Source organism: Lissotriton vulgaris, chromosome 4_1 (genome assembly GCF_964263255.1).
Source record: "Lissotriton vulgaris chromosome 4_1, aLisVul1.2, whole genome shotgun sequence".
NCBI classification, from domain to species: domain Eukaryota; kingdom Metazoa; phylum Chordata; class Amphibia; order Caudata; family Salamandridae; genus Lissotriton; species Lissotriton vulgaris.
In genome coordinates this window covers 421786515-421807455 of record NC_141691.1, presented here as the reverse complement: position 1 = coordinate 421807455, position 20941 = coordinate 421786515, and positions in this window count along the sequence as shown.

Below are 20941 nucleotides of genomic sequence, written 5' to 3'. Positions count from 1 at the left end.
ATCTTTCAAAATATAAATCCCATCGGAAAATATAGGATTTATATTTCGGCAGATGGGATATCCAACACTGTTGTGATGGAGTAACCCATCTGTCAAATCTAAATCCGGACCTTAGTCTCTGTACAAGGAAGTATGTATTATCCATAAAGAAAAACAAAGTGCAAGTGCAAATGGTGTTGTTCTCTATATTTACTTAAGAGTAAGTGCACACCTGTTAAGTTTCATAAGTGTATTTATACAAATGTAGGCACTCCTGCTAAGCTTTAACAGTCACAACATTTGCAGAGTACACTTCAATACTTTAAAAATTCCAAAAAGTCAAAATTTGCTCCTGATGTTAATGTAAGTCTCTGGACATACATTTCAAAATTGTTTATGAATTCATAGTTTTGAGAAACAACTTTAAATATATGTTTTAATACACAGCATGTTGCTATTTGTTAGCAACTGATCTTTTTGTACAACAGTGTAATGATGTGCCACAACCTGAGGTTTGGTGATTAAATTGCACACACCGTGTAAGCAGAGCTCAGAGTCCCTGCATCACTTTCTCTGGGTTTCTTATTTTATGAATTGAGTCAATACGTCAGAAAACCTATAACACAATAAAATTGAAGCTGGTATTGGTAAATGATTTTGGGATGTGCTTTTGATTTTGGACCATTGTTACTCAATCCACTTGTTGTGCAATAATACCTTTAATATTAAGCCTTAAATCACCTAATAAATGTTACATGTCATGAATGTTATTACCACAGCTCCCATGCAAGAACTAGGATTTTCCTGAGGAAAAGTGTACATTTTAAATTCGGTTGCTAGCAGTCTTTGTGATTTGCTAATTCACACACTCATGATTCTCCGTTTAAAATACATGATCTTTTAGTGAATGTTACTCTGATCAGGTTATACCATGTTCATAACAGGTTGTTATATTCAACTTTGTTCTTTGCCAGTCACAACTTTCAGTTTCCCTAATTTTTATTGGACTTTGCTAATTTGAGGGTTGAGATCCTGTTATTCAGAAATAGTTTCCTGAGATATGGTTGGGTTTTGTTTTAAACATTGGGTTGTGTTATTCTTTCTGTATTATATCCATATTTCTCGAATACATGTGTACAATCAATTGAAGACATGGGCATTTTTATACTTACAATGTATTTTCTTTTTACTATGCTAAACGTTTCCTAATTGGCAGGAATATATATAAAGGAAGACCTACAGACATATAGTAACAAATCACTAAAGGTAAAAAGGGCTGGGGTGGAGGGCTTGTCTCTGAGTGAGTAAATAAGGAAACAACAATGGTTTAATATGCATATTCATTTTCCTTTATCATTGAATTCTAAAAACCTAATGTTGGACTACTCTTCCTCTTGCAGCACCCGCCTCATCATGATAACGATTGGTAATGATAGCACTTTCGCAAAGTGACACTTGCTGATCATCAATATATCATTTATATGAATTTGCCACTCAAGACACGGTTACATGTTAGGCAGAATAATAATTCAAGTAAAAGAGGTATGGTATAAACGAACATTTTGCAAACGTTGTGTTGCGAAATAGCAGAAAAGAGGGGATATTTCATTAACTAATGCATTCTATCTGCTCCTGGTTTAGAACCATATCTTGTATAGACTGTTTTGCATGAAAATGTGTGTAAATATTATTTTAAGATTCTTCCATATGTTTTAAATAAGTATCTGTTCTAACACTGGTAAAATAATAAATTTCACTTCATTATGTTAAGCTTTTTTAACATTCTGTGCCATGACAGCTTTTACAAATGTTTTGACGTGTTTGCCTCAATAAGGAGCCAATGCTACAGACAACATGTAAATGCAGGGCTTATAGAATGTGTCTACGTTGTATATCAACAAAGCTGTGTCTAACAACTGCTGCCTTTCTCCTAGTGATTTGCTACTTTCAATATGCAGCAACCCATCATTGTAAATTATATTTTCCAAATCAAGCTGTGGAAACAATGTTTGCCATTGTACTCAATGGCTAGCTACATGTTGTAATGCTTTGGGTCATCTGTGCAGTAAAAAACTGCCAAATAAAAGATTCCCTTAGTTAGAGTGATTTATTTTCAGTAATAAACATATCCTCCATTTTTAATTCATTATGAAATATTTAACATCCACTGGAGTTTTCGGGTATCCAAACAAAGATATTGTCAGTTTTAGATTCAACTTCTATTTTTCATTTTTTGGATCAATACCAAAGAAAAGCATTACAAATCAACCCAAATTTAAATTTTGCAATATTTTAAAATGACAGCTTTCAAAAATATTATTGTTCTGTTACTGAGGAGGACTGATTCATGAAATTAATGTGTTACACTAAAGGCAATATGACTGAAACATTGTGATATGCTTCAGATGATCTGATTTCATTGATAAAATATGAGGAGTGAATATGAAATCTATATATTTGCTTTAAAATAGGAAAATATATTGCATTTGGTACATTTAGAAGGATATCTTTCTTATCTCAAATTAAAGTGTGCTTGGTTTTTTCATTTGACTTGTCATTGACTGACTTGGCTCCGTCATATGTTTACAATTCCTACACAGTGGAATCATGATTTGACCAATTTCTTACAATTCAAGACAATGACAATTGTTCCCAACACAACATTATAATATAATAAGGAAAGATTTGATAGTGACAAATTAATTATACTACGTAAATTCATGCATTGCATGATCAATTCAGATTGTACCTGATGAAAAACCTTTTTAAAGAGTATTTGTAGACAAAGACTCTTAAAGATGATCAAAGCAATACATGGAAGGCAACACAAAGCAAGGTGAAAGCAAGTAAAAATGGGAAACATTGGCCTTCATGTTCTACCTAAGGCACCTTCTTGGGTATCCTTCAAACCATTTTTGCTATCAGCTATGGTTACACCTCTAAAATCCAATTGAAATGTTAACAGCCCTATCAGTCTTCCTCATCCTAACAGAAAGGCATTAGAGGAAATTCCAGGCACTCAGTAAAACATGGTGAATTGCTGCCAGATCAATGAATTTCAAAATTACTTGTACCCCATCTCTAGATGTATACACTATTCATGCCTAAACAACTATTTTTAAGCACTTTTTAACAGAAGACATTTGTCTCATAGTTCAGACTGATTATATTTTCATAAATCGCTCAGCACATTTCATCTATGTTAGCCAAGCTTTAGGAAACATTTGATGTGTTTCTTATTTCTATTTACAGATAGTTGGCACAGGCTTGATATAGCTTTACTGGTTATACATATTTTGTATCTTTATTTCAGTCAGTGGACATCTTTACACTCTCCAGAGGTTGATGATTCCTTCTGACCCTCTTTGGCCACCAAACATCAAATTAATCATAAAGCTTGATGAAAATGGTAAAGTTGTTAATAATAATATGGTGGAATGCAAATGCATAAATACCAAAATTATGATTGAAAGGGCGCCTATGTAACTCATACTTTTTACACAAAATTAATTGCCTAGATATGACAGTATAGCACATACGCTTTATACATATTGTCAGATATGAAATCTCCAGTTGTACAAACATTGTCTAAAGCCATAGCCTTATAGATTGTTTCATTTAAAAATCAATAATAGTAAAATGCACATATATGCTTAAATATTTTTAGATGTTCAACAAAATAGAAAACAAGACATCCTTCTCTTTTTAAAAAGATAAAGCATATTTAGTGTATCTGAGATATATTCAATAGTTGACTACATCACTTTGCATTACAATTGACACAACTGGTATTAAAAGTGAATACTTGCTAGGGAAACATTGGAAAAGAGAAAAATACAGACCAGGAAAAGATGTCTTTTAAAGACACATTATGAATTTATTGCATACCCCTTTGATCATCCCCCTCATACTCCATAACTTTTTTCTATTTGGAGATCCTTACTGTACCGAACATCCATATTCTAAACACATCAGTTTAGTACTTTGGCTAGGACATGTTTGATTTCAAAAGCAAAAGTATGATATTTTCATGGTGACAAGAGTCAAACATATGCAATGCTAATTTCAACTCCACATTAAAATTTGCAACAATCCTGCAGACATATTTTTAGGCAAAAGCAATCCAGTTTTTGATTTCACATTCATGAAATACAGTGATGGGATCTGTCAGGAGAGGCTTAGGTGACATCTTTGTAGGTATTATTGTTGGCATTTTATGTGAGGTGCTTAATAACATGTACAAAGAAAATACCTTTAGAATACAAGTCTTGAACATTTCAAATGTAATTGCACAATAGCGTTGGGACACTCTGCAATGAGTAGCTATGTGCTTTACAAAGCGCATTATTATTGAGAGGTGGTTATGGAAAATAATTCAGTCTTAAAGTTTTTTTTTCCATAATAGGAAGTGCATCAAAACAAGAAAGTTTCATAGAATGCTTTTTCCTAAGTCCTAAAATATATACTACAAAACTGTACATCAGTCCAAATAGCTTGTACTGCAAATATCTTATGGTAATTATGATAACTGGGATAAAAACACCTGCTGACTAAAAGTGAACCACTATCGATTCAAAAGAGCACATCATTTACTATTGTACTGTAAGTTTATATACAAAATTCTGTAGTCTCCCATCTACGTCAGTTAGCTCTTAGCGTATATGAAAAGTTCTAACCATTGAAATCCTGGTATGAATCCCATGTAAATGCCTTAAAATGGATGATGTATATGAAAAATTGACCTCAATATTTTTGTACCTTTGACAATGGTCTTCTTCAGAAGTAAAAGCAGCACATACATATTTCTATAAATACAAAAATTGTCCACATGTTGTTAGAAAAGAAAACCAGGTCTATAATAAAAATCTTTTGTATGCTGTACAAACTACAAGCATTGATCCTGTCTTCAAGAAGTAACTTATGGGCATTTTAGGAAAATGCCCTTTTTTGCATGGGTACACCATACCTTTTTGCCAGATACCTGATGCCAACTTGACTGAGTGTGCCCTGGGTCTCTGCCGATCAGGTTCCCAGGGCCCGTGTTCATTCACAAAACTGTACCTTTGTCTCCACAATTTACTCACCTCTGAGCCACATGTAAGTCCTCTGCAAAAGGTACCTCTAGTGACAAGGGCCTTGTGACCGATAGGGCCCCTGAGGGCTGCGGCATGTATTATGACACCATCAGGAATCCCTCACCTAAACACCCACACAGAGCCACTGCAGGCTGCATGTTCTGGTACAGTCTAAACTGAAGAGTCAAAATGGTACCCATCTCTGGGTGACATGTCCACCAACACTGCCTGTGGCACGTGTAAGCCACCTCTCTAGCAGGCTTACAGCCCCAAATGCAGGGTGCACCACATTACTAGGTGAGGGCATAGCAGAATGAGCCTGTGCCATTCAAAGGCATTGTAATTTCATAGAAGCCATTTTGAGTATAGGGGCTGTGGGCTTGTCATTATGCACTCCAAAGGCCCAGAAGGGTTCCACCTTTTATTACATTAAACCCACATATATACGAGTGTAGGATTTATTTAAGGGATGCACTCATTGGGCATCTTAGAGATGCCCCCTGAAATACAACCAGCCCTGGTATTGTACCTGACTGGCTGTGAGCCTTACGCCACCACCATACAGATTTCTGTACCCCTGGGTATAGAGCTTCCACTCTCTGGGTCCTGAAACAAAGCTCATCCATGGCAGAGGTGTCATGCCTCCTCTTCCAGGATTGGCAGGGTCCACGAAGGGGAAGATTTTAATGTCTTCCGCCTTTTTTAACTACCCTCAGCATTTTGCTGCTATCAGTAATTGGTCCCCACTGGTTCTGACCCCAATTTGGGCAGGAGAATCAATGGGAAAACCTAGCTAGGAAGGGAGGTGAACGCACCTTTGCCAACCCCACCTATCAGGTGGGGGAGGCGAAGTGAAGACCACATCTCAGTCCCCTCCATCTTGAAGATGAGGGTCTCACCCAATCGAGAAAAGGCTAATGCCTCTCTCCCACTGGAGGGTGGCATAATAGGGGATGTAGACACCCCAGGCACGGGACCCAATGGTCCCGAACAGCAAAACCCTGTAATACCCCTAAATCTAAAATGTTGGGGCACACCTGAACCTTGCCGCTTCAGATTCAATGACCTAGGAAGAAGGCATGCGTGGTAAAGCTATACTTGTGGTAAAAGTATGCAAGGTAAGTAACATCCGTATCCCTACACCTACAAAACAGACTAGTCCCACCCTTACACTTCCCTAAACCACTACTACACTACCCACACTACTCCCACCCTTACACTACCCTAAACCCTAAAACACTACTACGCTACCCACACTACTCCCACCCTTACACTACCTTAAATGCTAAAACACTACTACGCTACCCAAACTACTCCCACCCTTACACTACCCTAAACCCTAAAACACTACTACGCTACCCACACTACTCCCACCCTTACAGTACCCTAAAACACTACAACGCTACCCACACTACTCCCACCCTTACACTACTCTAAACCCTAAAACACTACTACGCTACCCACACTACTCCCACCCCTACACTACCCTAAACCCTAAAACACTACTACGCTACCCACACTACTCCCACCCTTACACTACCCTAAACACTACTACGCTACCCACACTACTCCCACCCCTACACTACCCTAAACCCTAAAACACTCCTACGCTACCCACACTACTCCCACCCCTGCACTACCCTAAACCCTAAAACACTACTACGCTACCCACACTACTCCCACCCCTACACTACCCTAAACCCTAAAACACTACTACGCTACAGACACCACTCCGACCCTTACACTACACTAAACCCTAAAACACTACTACGCTACCCACACCACTCCCACCCTTACACTACCCTAAACCCTAAAACACTACCAAGCTACCCACACTACTCCCACCTCAACACTACCCTAAACCCTAAAACACTACTACGCTACCCACATTACTCCCACCCCTACACTACCCTAAACCCTAAAACACTACTACGCTACCCACACTATTCCCACCCTTACACTGCCCTAAACCCTAAAACACTACTACGCTAACCACGCTACTCCTTCCCTTACACTACCCTAAACCCTAAAACACTACTACCCTACTCACACTACTTCCACCCCAACACTACCCTAAACCCTAAAACACTACTACACTACAACAATACCCACACTACTCCCACCCTTACACTACCCTAAACCCTAAAACACTACTACGCTACCCACACTACTCCCACCCCTACACTACCCTGAACCCTAAAACACTACTACGCTACCCACACTACTCCAACCCCTACACTACCCTAAACCCTAAAATACTAATACGCTACCCACACTACTCCCACCCCTACACTACCCTAAACCCTAAAGCACTATTACGCTACCCACACTACTCCCACCCCTACACTACCCTAAACCCTAAAGCACTATTACGCTACCCACACTACTCCCACCCCTACACTACCCTAAATCCCAAAACACTACTACACTACCCACACTACTCCCAACCCTACACTACCCTAAACCCTAACACGCTACAATAAACACACACTACAACACTACACTACCCTAAAACCTAAAGCACTACACTACATAACCACTACACTACACTCCCCAATACACTACACTTAACAAACACGACAACACCACCACACACACTAAAACGATTTTAAAAAACACACACACAACACAAACATTACCACACTACTTTTAAACTACCCTAAACCCTACAAAAGTAACCCCACCCCATTCACAAACCCCCTTACCTCTCTCTTATCCAGCGTCGCCGTGGGATCCTGCTTCCTCCATCCTGCTTGCTTCACCTCGTTGTGAGGAAACAGCCTAAGTTTCCTCACAACGACGTGAATAGTCGCCCCCGCCACCGTCATTACACAATACATCGCTTGCATTGTAAAAGCACATGAGATGTAATGGTATGCCTGGTTTTACCACATGTTGTAACATCGCATGTGTTGTAAAGCATGCGATGTAAAAGCAACGCGTGGTAAAACCAGCGTTGTAATGGCTGTTCCCCTCTGAAGGATGTATGTCATTACATCGCATACTAATACCACTTATGCCATTACAACATCATGCCTTGCAGAAGTGTGTACAAAAAATGCTTAAAACTACCCCATGATAAATCTGACTGCTCAACCACACTACTACAAAAGAGAGTAAGGTATTATATACTTTAGCCTATGCTATACCTTCTGGGATCCACTGGACTCTGTGCACACTATACCTTACTTTGGTATAGTATATAGAGAGCCAACTTCCTAAAGGCATAAAATTAACATTTTCCACACTGTGCAACAGTGCATAAGAAAGTATTTCTAAGATAAAAACATATTTGCATGTATCAGTATATAATGAACCAAATAATAATAATCACACAATTTTTGAATCTACTTGATAATTCTACTGTTAACGTCAACTCATTTTTTCAGATATTTAGATCAATACTTTAAAATGTTTAAAGTGCTATGTTAAGGGAAATTGAATACTTTAGTTGGTGCATCAAGATAATCTTAGCAAGACAGATTTTATATAACACAGAGTAGTGCAATTTTCACTGCATCATATATAATGACAGGCCCACAAGCATTTAAATAAAAGAGATGCATGCCTATCGCTTGTTTTGACACTTAGCTGGAATCAGTGCCCGACAAAGCAAGCAACGTAGATTGAAAAAATGAACATTAGCTTTCAACATTAAAAACACAATTATAGAGCACTAAATAGTGAGTGTGTCACTAGAATACCCAGAGCCAAACTCCATTTACAGAATTTAAACACCGAAGGCAAATATTTGAAATACCTATTTTACAATTGTGAAGATTCTGCAGAGCAGAATGAAGCATCTTCATACTATAAAGATGATTGACCCAGAAATATGAGCAAAAACATTTCTAGTGCATCTGGCATAGGGCCGGATTTAGAGTTTGGAGACTTCATTTATACATGGTTGGACCTTAAGATTTCCATTTTTTTTGACCACACATTTTCTTTGTTGATGAAAAACTTTCTTCAAATGCCATATGGAGGAGGTGATGTCAGAGATAAGACAGTACACATCCTGTCCTATTTAATGTGGGTAGTTTAATATTCTTTTTTCTGTCACAACCAGGAAATGCCTGGTGGCAAGGGACAGAAAAAAATAATAACCCCCAAACGGGTTTTTATTGGTAAAAAGAAAAAAACACACAGAGCTCTGATACAACTCATGCAGGATAATGGGTTGATCGATATTTGGGAACATACAAATGGAGGGGGAGGCAACACATACTATTCTGCCCCCCATAAAACTCTAGCTCGGTTAGATTATTTTTTGATCTCTCCCTCATTGATACCGATGGTGAAAGTTAAAAAAATGCCCAGATTGATGTCGGATCACAATCCGCTCTCCATGGAGATCTCTATACCATACTTTCAGAAAAAATAACTAGCTGGACTTTTGAGAGAGAACTGTTACAGGACACAAATTATATTACCAACATGGAAATTTGGTCAAAAGAATTCCTGGAAAACAATAGAGGTACAGCGTCGCCCCGAATAGTATGGGATGCTATGAAGGCAGGTATTAGGGGGGAAACGCTAAGCTACTCTCTTAGACGAAGCAAGCAGGAAAAAGAAGATCTTGCGAAAAAGATAAGCTTAGCAGCAAAGCTAGAGGAAGAATTGATAAGAAATATAAGAGAGAAAGAGGAGGTGACAAAAGTAACGCAAAAATTGGCAATGGCTAAAGCAACAGTGGGGGAAGCATATGCCGCAAAATCAGATGGCAAATATCTAGCAAGGAGGGAAGAGCAACATGAATACAGCGAACAGGTAGGACGAATCCTAGCGATCAGAACCCGGCAGGCGGCTACTCAGGGACAGATAACAGAAATGACTACGGAGGCAGGGGTAATAGTAAAAACACCAAAGGAAATTTGCTCTGTGTTCCAGAAGTTTTATAAGAAATTATATAGTCAGGATAATAGGGAAGCAGATACAGCAGAAATTGAGCAATATTTAGAGTCTTCCTCACTAGATAAGCTAACAAAAGAAGACAACTATTCCCTTGAGAATAACTTTACCTCAGAGGAAGTACAAAGAGCTTTTAATGATCTTCCGTCAGGGAAAGCAGTTGGACCTGATTTAATACCGCTAGAGTTTTACAAGAAGTTCTTTCTGATCTTAGAAGCAGACATTAATAGACTTATGGTTCTTATACAAAATAGTGCTGCCCCTCCGGGGTCTTAGGGAGATGCTTCAATGGTGGTGTTTTTAAAAAAAGAATAAAAGCTCTACGGATCCTGGGTCATACAGACCAATCAGTTTAATGAATAGTGATTGTAAAGCCTATTCTACAATTTTGTCAAATTTTTGCTTGATAATTGGGAAGATAGTTTCATCCTGGCAGCACGGGTTCATAACGGGGAGGAGTACTGCCGATCATATTAGAAGGGTGTTTGCGCTGCTGGATGGCATGACTGCCCCACAAGACCCTAGGTCTTTAATATTGCTGGACGCCGAAAAGACTTTTGATTGGGTCTCGTGGGGTTTCCTGTGGGCAACAATAATTAAATGCAATTTTGGGAAAAAATGTATAGGAGCACTAAAGTCCCTTTATAAAAATCTGAGTATCACACTGAAAGTAGGGGGAGAACTGAGCGAGGTAATAAAAATCGAACGTGGGACTAGGCAAGGATGCCCTTGCTCCCCTCTACTTTTCGCCTGTTATATTGATCCATTTATTAGATATATAGAAAAAAATATAAACATCAGCCCAATTATACTGAACAGATATGAGACCAAAATATTGGGATACACGGACGATTTAGCAGTCACATCATCAACACCAATAATAGCAATTAGAGAGATTAAGAATAAAGCTAAAAAATATGGTCTTCTATCAGGGTATGAATTGAACCAAGGGAATACGCAAATATTCTGTGGAGGAAAATCTGACCCCAGTAATTAAAAAGGCAAAACTAGACCAAGATAGGATGGACAATTTACATTTAACAGTTATAGGTCACTGCAATGTTATAAAAATGCTGTTTCTGCCCAAAATTCTATATTTATTCCGCACGATTCCTTTATTATTTACTAATAAGTGGTTTAAGGAAATAGAGGGGATTTGTAATCGCTTTATATGGGCAAAGGGCAGAACCCGAAGATCCATAAAGATGCTGACACTATCTAAAGAACGGGGGGCCTTGCAGTGCCTGACTTTGAGACATATTATTTTGCTTCTGTCCTTCAGTATCGTAAAAGACTTCTCGGTGGGAATATGAAAGCTATTTGGAGGGGTAATGCTGGCATTCCGGATATATATGAACTGCTGGTTTTGGACTCTAATAAGGGACTTCTTACTTTCAAGGAGCTAAACTACTATAAAAGAACGAAGTTCAAGGTGTTGGGTCCGGCTATCTCAGCTTGGTCAATTATCCGGAAGAAAATTAAATTAGGGAGAATGAACTTTTATACCCCTTTATATATGAATGAACTTCTCCCAGATGTATTCCATGATCAAGTGATGAGGCGGTGGGATAATCTTGGGGTCAGCATAATTGGAGACATCATAGATCAATCAGGGTTAATAACATTTGAAAGAGCGCAACAGCTATACAATTTGGATCGGAGAGATTTTTTTAAATATTTACAGATAGGATCAGTCTTGCAGAGAAAACAAGCAGGTAATTGCAAATTTACTAGGGTAGACTTGATGGAATTTGTTCAAGATGAGGAGGGATGTTCAATCTCTCAACTCTATGGTGCATTATGCCAGTATAATGAGGATGACAGAGGAAAGGTATTTGACAAATGGAGAAATGAATTACATTTAGCGGGGAATGAGGTTGAAAATCGCTCAGGTTAGGAAACATTACCTTAAAGGTTGCAAATCTGCAGGCACAGTATTATAAGACTTTATATGAATTATATTATACACCACATAGAATAGCCCGTTGGGAGGGTACGAGCGGGATCCTCTGCCTAAGATGTCAGAGTAAGGAGGCTGACACAATATATATGTTTGCAGCTTGTCCTAAACTAGATGCCTTTAAACAAGCTATGGAGGAATTCTTTAAAGAGAAATTGGAAATCTCAATTAAATTAACTAATGAGATTATGGTTCTTGGGGTGGCAAAGGAGGGGCAGGAGGTACTCCATCAAGAATTTTTGTTTATTGCAATGACGCTGAGCCGGCTTTGTATTGCAACGGTATGGAAAGACTCTAATCCTCCTTCGTTTCAACATTGGCTCTCAAAAAATTAGCTATCTATACTCTAGAGAAAGCTTTATATGAAAAAAAAGGCGTGAATGCAAAGCAGCTGGGGAAACGGATATGGGCCCCAGTTGAAAAATGGAAAATTAAATTAGACGGTTAATGAAAATAGGGATAGACTCATGCTCACTCTTACAGGATCATAGTCGGTGGGATAATCTTGGGGTCAGCATAATTGGAGACATCATAGATCAATCAGGGTTAATAACATTTGAAAGAGCGCAACCGCTATACAATTTGGATCGGAGAGATTTTTTTAAATATTTACAGATAGGATCAGTCTTGCAGAGAAAACAAGCAGGTAATTGCAAATTTACTAGGGTAGACTTGATGGAATTTGTTCAAGATGAGGAGGGATGTTCAATCTCTCAACTCTATGGTGCATTATGCCAGTATAATGAGGATGACAGAGGAAAGGTATTTGACAAATGGAGAAATAAATTACATTTAGCGGGGAATGAGGTTGAAAATCGCTCAGGTTAGGAAACATTACCTTAAAGGTTGCAAATCTGCAGGCACAGTATTATAAGACTTTATATGAATTATATTATACACCACATAGAATAGCCCGTTGGGAGGGTACGAGCGGGATCCTCTGCCTAAGATGTCAGAGTAAGGAGGCTGACACAATATATATGTTTGCAGCTTGTCCTAAACTAGATGCCTTTAAACAAGCTATGGAGGAATTCTTTAAAGAGAAATTGGAAATCTCAATTAAATTAACTAATGAGATTATGGTTCTTGGGGTGGCAAAGGAGGGGCAGGAGGTACTCCATCAAGAATTTTTGTTTATTGCAATGACGCTGAGCCGGCTTTGTATTGCAACGGTATGGAAAGACTCTAATCCTCCTTCGTTTCAACATTGGCTCTCAAAAAATTAGCTATCTATACTCTAGAGAAAGCTTTATATGAAAAAAAAGGCGTGAATGCAAAGCAGCTGGGGAAACGGATATGGGCCCCAGTTGAAAAATGGAAAATTAAATTAGACGGTTAATGAAAATAGGGATAGACTCATGCTCACTCTTACAGGATCATAGTCGGTGGGGTTAAAAACTGTTTAGCCCTCTCCGCAAGTTTATTTTTTTCTTTGCTTGTTAAAAATATGTTTTACATTTCGTTTGGTACTTTAAGTGACTAAGCATTAACTGAATAATTTCTGTTGTAATTGATATATTTGTCAAAACAATCAATTGTTTACACTTTGTTTTTCTGATGATGAAATAATAAAAAAAGAAAAAAAAAAGAAAACATTTCTTCAAAGGTCATATGGAGGAGGTGATGTCAGAGAAAAGACAGTACACACCCTGTCCTATTTAATGTGGGTAGTTTAATATTCTTTTTTTCTGTCACAACCGGGAAATGCCTGGTGGCAAGGGACAGAAAAAAATAATAACCCCCAAACGGATAAAACTCCCAGAGACTGGAGATATTTGGTTGTTGTTGCTTTTCTGAAGCAAAACCTAGCTTTGGGAGCTTTGTCTGAAAACAAACAAAATGAAAAGGATTAATGGTTTCACTCAGCGCACAGAGATGACAACAGGGCAAGTGGTAATCTCTACATTGGTGGACAGTACAGCTGATGTATTGTCCCCGATATGGTGACAGACAGAGTACCTTCCACCAAGTTTTAAATGAGACCCATATTTCTTTCCATTCATTGGAAGCTAGTTCTATCCCTTTCTTCTCCTTACCTTTACTCAAAATGGCAATAATTCATTGTAGGGCATATATGCAAGGAGCTTGTGCCACCGCTGCATCACTTTGTTTTGCTCAGTGGCAGTGCACTCCTTTCTCCATATTTAAAAAATGGCACATAAGGGCCAATGTGTCACTTTTCTCAGTCCTGCACCACTTGTTTCCTGCACCCCAACCGGCTGTGTCAGATTTGGTTAATCATGTACAAGGTAGGTGTTGCCCCGATCCAATGAAGAACTGATGCATCCATATTTAATTGGTAAATTGGCGCATCATTTGCGAATAAAACACAGAGTCAAAAATGCCTCTAAATCCCTATGCATCAGCAAACCAGGCATACAATGATGCATCAGCATTGGTACATGAGCAGAACATATCAAGAACACTTTACAAGCTCAACTACACCATGGAATTACTCATACTGCAACGTGGAGTAGGAAAAAGGCGCCGGATGCCCCAGCCTCTGCCACCGCCACTGCCACGGAGGAAGTGCAGGAGAATGGAGCAGACATAAATGCAGAGGATTACCCTCATTGACCCCAAGGAGGAGGAGGTGGCCGGCACAGATCAAGGTTGGTGAGGCATACTAGGATCTAAAATGAAAAAAACATACTTTATCACTGCATCTTTCCTCTGTTTCTCCTCTAAATTGGGAATGGAACAGGAAGCACCCAGCCTCCCCTAAGCCAATCACAACGCTGCAATGCAGCATTGTGATTGCTCTGAGAGATGTGGTTCAGCATTCAGACAGGGACTGGGAGCCTGGGCATGTTCTCCACCCAGGCTGTAATGCAGCCTGGGTGGAGAACATGGAAAATGCGCATACATGTTTGCCCGGGCCATTTATGCACACTTAAATAGTGTGTACACCACTCCTCCTCCATTTCTGATAGCAAAGCAGCCCCACCATGCCCTGCAAAGTTGCTGAAGCAAAAACTGATAAAATGATAATATCATTGAGCTCTTATCATTTTATTTTTCCTTTATTTCACTGCTAAAAAGTTGTGGGGCGCTGCTCCTCCGCTCTAGAGGATGAGATGCGACTGGTCATTACCCATTAGAGGCTCAGGAGAGATTTGATTGTCCTGCTCTTGCATCAGATTGCACCATGACTGCAACCAACATCCCAGAGGTGCAATGACATTCCTCAGCAGTCAAGCTGATGGCAGTGCTACACATGCTGGCATCTGGATTATTTCAACCTACCACTGCCAGAATGGGTGGAATAATCCATCCATCCTTTTTGCCATTCCTACCAGCTGTTCTGGATGCCATCATAGGTCTTACATCCCAGTGTCTCATGATCCTAACACAGCAGGAAACACTGGAAATCAAGCAATGAACTGCACACATATGCAACGTGTGCCTCCTGCTGCTACATCCCATCCCTACCGCAATAGGAAGCACAAATATTCCATCAACGTGCAGGTAATAGGGGACCATCTGGGGATGTTCATTAATGTGCTGGTAAGGTACCCTGGAGGTGCTCATGGTGCATACATATTAACAAATTTAATTAACGAGAGTTTCCAGAATGGGATATAATCGAATGGACTACAGGTTGGTAAGTACATCTTAAGCACATGACTGACCTCATGACAGTAAAGTATGTAGGATAATATAGCTACATTTGTTTTGGATGAATAAGACAGTGCATGTGTAGCAGGTGTGGGCCTCATATTTATGCCATAATACATGGCACATGTGCAATAAAACCTAATTGTTAAGATCTCTTAAGCCACTGTGGGCTTCATGTACAAGAGGCCTGTGCTGCTGGCGTGTACTGCTACATTATGCTCTAGTGGAGCAGTTTTCTCTATTGTATCTATGAGTGAGGCAACGTATAGTCACCTTGTGTGCCCTTGTATGTCCTCATAGATATGGAGTAAGACAAGGGAGTGCAAAATTCTGCATTGCCTTAATCTGATCAAGGATGTGTTCCATGGGTCATATGGTGGGTTTTCATATACAACACCAATGTGTTTTGACACATTCCCAGAATTAAAAGGATCTGGCAAACTGAAGATGTGTTAAAATGTGTGCCTCCCGAGGGGAAGTGTAACAGGGAGAAATATCTAGCTTATCCTCATTATTTACTCTTTCTATGCATTCTGCAGCACACAGACAAACAGGGAAGATAGCTCCATTGTCAGTTTTTGTGCAGGAAGGTGTACCTTACTACATAAAAAAAACTGAGCCCACACAGCAGACACTTAACCAAGGTCCAAGGGTGCATGTCTTGGTGTTATCACTAATATGTGATTTTTCACATGCAGAAGGTGCACCAATGTGTCGTATGTCTTTAATATGGCACAAGACTGTCCTTTTCCTTTACTCAAGGCAGCACAACTAAGTGACTCCCTGAGGCAACAGCCTGTAAATTAGGCCTTGTGTGCTTCTAACTGGTGGAAAGATCCTAATCAATGCACCACTATGTAAAATGCAGTGTCATAATTCAGTTTTGAAGGAAGGGCCTCCATTTCTGTTGTCTCTGTGTCTACAGGTAACTTTCATATGCATGAGGCATTTCATGTGTCACTGTCGAATACCTGTGAAAAGATTTTTTCCAATTATTTGGCCCTTCCGATGTCATGTGCAGCTTGGAAAATCACAATAGTTATCACATATTCACACCTGCCATTCAATGTGTGCTCCATTTTGTGCTACACAAACCAACTCTATCAGTCCTCCAAGGGTACTGACTGTGCATCAATGTAGACCCTTATGCACATTGTACAGCTCTCAGGAAATGCAGCCACACATCCACCATACCTATAATGTGCCTGTCTTGCTGCAATACTGCCCATTGTCAGCTAGTTCAGGCTGCAAACCCAGGGCAATGCATCATGGTGACAACTATGTTTTACACTGTCCTCAATCAGTGAGGTAGTTCAGTTCTGAGAGTTTACCTGTACACAATGCACGAGTCATGATTGTTGTACAAATGTGATGTGTTCAGTAGTGAACAATGTACAGAATACACAAGGATACTGTGTCCCAGGTAGGCACATGTGTCCCTACACCATTAATAAGTAGGTAGTGTTCCTTGCTAGTGCTTCCTGGCATGCCGCATGTGAGTGATATTCAAGAGATGTGGTATTATTGTTGCACCACAGAGCACATTGGTGCTTATTTCTAAGCCCCTTGCACCGTTGGTGCATCATTTTGAAAATGGTGAGAAGTGACGTACGGGCAGCTCAAGGGGCTTGTAAATAAGCCCCCTTTTCTGCACCATGCGGTGGCACTTTCTGATCACAGCACAAGTCTCCTGGCATAGATCCCCTAACTGAATGTATCATGGTGGTGCATAATACTACAATTTGTGGAAACTATTTGGATAACATGATGCATGGCTACTAGTTCATTATGGCTCTGAGTGTTTTCATCAATTGTCTTCCATTACATCTTTTAGCTTTCTTAAAAAATATGAGGTTCAGCTGAGTATGTGAGCACACCCTTGCTGTGTGCTGTTGCAGTATGTTTCCCACACAGTGATCAGATGCTGGCCACAAGTTTCATAGTCAGCATCTCCAATGTACTCATGTATTGACTAGCTTAGAATGTCAGTTATGAACACTTTGACTGACTGTACTTCTAGTTCAACAGACAACATGACTGCTGAGGGTGGACGGGCTTTCTGAATCAGAAAGATACGTTACTCACACATCTGTCAGGTAGCACAGAGGTTCAGTGGGATGGTTTGTCTTTATGACAAATAGAAGGCAGCAATAACATGGGTCTCAACTGTTCCTGCCAAGAGGAAAGATAATGGACATAGAAAGACGGCCTCCAAGGACATGGGCAATGGAGGTGGACATGCTTTGCAGCCTGGACCACAAACCACACCAACACCAGCACCTTGACAGGCTGTGCACGCAAGTGCTGGGCAATCTTGTGGTCAGGGGATGGATGCACAAGATGTTGACTTTTTTAAAATTGAAAATATGTGGTTTGGAACTGCAAATGGCAACTATGTTAAAGAAGATAGACCTCCTTCAGAAGTCTGTGGACACAATACTGGCACAATTGTAGTGGCCATTTTGTTTACCTATTTTATGTAACTTTTAATTACACTTTATGATGGTTATAGTGTAGGTGTAGTGTGGATTAGATTAGGTAAGCTTAGGCAGTGTAGTTAGTATTTTTCACATGTTAATAGGTTTTCGTTACTTTTTCCATTCTCATTCTTTAGTACTTTGCGATGGGTGGGCGATTTGGGGTTTTATAACATCTTTCTTACTTAACAGAAATAAAAATACGAAAAAATATATTAATGAGTTTTAATACTTGTTAGTTTAGTTTATGTGTAGATTAAGTATGTGTATGTCCATTGTGTATTGATGCGTTAAGGGTGGGTGGAGGCGGATGTGATACATGTATAGCAAAGGATGAGTAAAGTTAAGTCATACTTAGATTATATAGATTTTAAAGATAGAGATGTAGGTTTCAGGTTTATTTAAAATAAGGTTTTTAGATAGATGTATTATTACTTTTAACTACAGTTGTTATTGTTGTTATTGTTATTAAAATGAGAAAATTGCCAAATACACTCTTGATCATTGATGGGCAGCATTCCAATTAGAAATGTTTTGTTTTGACTGATTAGGCACATACAATGTAATCTGGATTGTGTGTTTGTGTGATATGACATTGCAAATTTAGTATGGTGAAGCATATTTTTTGTGTCGTTGGACATGTGATGTTAACACTTGAGACTCACCATTTTGGGGCAGACACTCTTGGGAATTGTCATACATGGGACTATCATTTTTCAGCAATGGTGGGGACATGTGCATGTCTATGTGACAAGATTCCGTGACATCAATGTTGAGTGCTCTTCTATTTGTGAAATTAGGTGTTATTACTTACACAGATGAACAGCACATACACACTCCAAAATGTCAGGCTAGGTGTTGTTTGATCTATTTCATAAAAATGCTCAACAAGATAGTGTGTTACAATTGGTAAATTAAGGCTACTGCTCACCACAATGGCTGCAAAGAGGACTATTTGAGCAGTAGTGATGGTATTTGGAGTTCAGCTAAACTACTTTGCTGACATCTTGGTTACTGGTCTAACTTCTAACAATTGGTGTGGCTATGATGATAATTATACACAGAAACATTTTGGATTCACATGGCAGTAGTTGAGCATGTATTTGCAACATCCACATTGTGGTCCTTTCAAGACAAATATTGAGTCATTACACACACTGTAACAGGTGCTCACATTTATTTACACACCTCAAGAAAAAGAACAAAGGGTTATTGGCAAAATATGGAAAAAAGAGACATTGATCTTTGAGCACAACTTTGTATGCTGCAGACATGTTTCCAGGGGTCTGAGGAGTGACGAATCATGTTGCCACAGGCACTGAGGGGGCTATTTAAAAGCCACTTGTGCCTCCAGTGCATCAATTTTCACATGTTTAAAGAGACACACTGGGGTGCAAGGAGCTTGCGAATAAGGACTTAGATTGGTACAGTGCCTAAGCAGGCACCATTGCACCACTGTGCACGGCTGCCTGCATTGAGGGGAAGATTATTTTTGTGCAGGGGGGACACCTTCTTGCACATACACCTTCAATGGCATTTGTATATTTCTTTGTGAGCTGCACAACACAACACAACACACATGGGAACAGCACAAAACAATATTTAGAGCATTTGCACATTTACCAACATTTTGCAAATGTCTGTCCAGCTTCTCACTAGTATTGTGTTTTTTGTTCTGCAACATTTTTCAACAAGCCTTGCGAATTTGTTGCAGAGTCAATACCTATCAAGTGTTGCAATTGTACACCCACATAAACACCCATTGCCTGCACCTTTCACAACAAGTACGTGTGAATGGGTGACATATCTACTAAACATCGTAAAGACTTGTGAAGTGGCTTAACAGTACTTTCTAAATGTGCCATATTGCCAGAAGTATTTCCTTATAGGTGACGGGGGTTGGAATTTGGCTTTTGCGAATGCCCCTTTGTATGTATGACCCATGTCATGGGTCTTGCTTTGTGTTTTCACATGCAACAGCTGACACTTGATTTGAATTTTCTGGGAGAATTTTTTAAGCAGGGTATGTATTATTGACTGAAGGCTACACAAGGTAAGCATATGGATGCACAATAGAGGTTTTTTAATGCATTTGCTGTGACCTGTTCTCAGGACACCCCCGCGCCGCACGGCCCCCCAGCTGTGTGTTTGCCCTTGCTGCTGCTTAGTCTCGATCTGCCGCTCTGACTGTTCTCAAGCTCCGTGTGTTGCACCCCCAGCTCGCCATGCTGGCACTGCCTTACTGCCTTTCCCCTACTGTATTTTGTTTTATTGTGAATCCTGTGCTTGTTTTCGTATTGCCTGTTCCCCTGGTTGCCCCGCCCCCCGCTTCCCGCCACCGTGAGCCCCCGGCCACGCCCCCTTTCTCTCCGTGTCCTCCCCACTTCCGCCTCCCAGCTGCTCCTCCCTCCCACTTGTCCTTAAATGGCGACCGTGCGACGCAGGTGAGCGTGACCTGTTCTCAGGACACCCCTGCACCGCACGGCCCCCGAGCTGTGTGTGTGCCCTCGCTGCTGCTTAGTCTCGATCTGCCGCTCTGATTGTTCCCAAGCTCCATGTGTTGCACCCCCAGCTTGCCTTGCCGGTACTGCCTCACTGCCTTTACCTACTGTATTTTGTTTTATTGTGAATCCTGTGCTTGTTTCTGTATTGCCTGTTCCCCTGGTTGCCCCACTCCACGCTTCCTGCCGCCGTGAGCCCGCGGCCACGTCCCCTTTCTCTCCGTGTCCTCCCCGCCTCCCAGCTGCTCCTCCCTCCCACTTGTCCTTAAATGGCGAACGCGCGACGCTGGTGAGCGTGACCTGTTCTCAGGACACCCCCGCGCCGCACTGCCCCCAGCTGTGTGTGTGCCCTCGCTGCTGCTTAGTCTCGATCTGCCGCTCTGACTGTTCCCAAGCTCCGTGTGTTGCACCCCCAGCTCG